We start from the raw sequence: 241 nt of genomic DNA, 5'->3' as shown, positions 1-241 counted from the left end.
CCCCAAATCCCCCTTGGAGACCCCAAACCCCCCTTTGGAGACCCCAAAACCCCCTTTAGTGACCCCACAACCCCCTTTAGTGACCCCAAAACCTCCTTTAGTGATCCCAAAACCACCTTTGGAGACCCCAAAAACCCCTTTGGTGACACCAAAACCTCCTTTGTTGAGCCCAAAACCACCTTTGAAGACTCCAAAAACCCCTTTGGTGACCCCAAAACCCCTTTGGTGACACTAAAACCTT

The 241-nt window shown here is 51.0% G+C and overlaps 1 protein-coding gene across 1 annotated transcript in view; it reads left to right on the top strand.

The window, feature by feature from the left end:
• The window catches only part of VPS52 (vacuolar protein sorting 52 homolog (S. cerevisiae)), a gene marked incomplete at both ends in the record, with an annotated part of 3,238 nt that overhangs the window by 1,378 nt on the left and 1,619 nt on the right, over positions 1-241 (top strand). The window lies entirely within an intron of this gene.

Source organism: Nestor notabilis, unplaced genomic scaffold (assembly GCF_000696875.1).
Source record: "Nestor notabilis isolate BGI_N333 unplaced genomic scaffold, ASM69687v1 scaffold10991, whole genome shotgun sequence".
NCBI classification, from domain to species: Eukaryota; Metazoa; Chordata; class Aves; order Psittaciformes; family Psittacidae; genus Nestor; species Nestor notabilis.
Note: the sequence above shows the minus strand (reverse complement) of the source record. Positions and strands in the feature narration are given on the sequence as shown.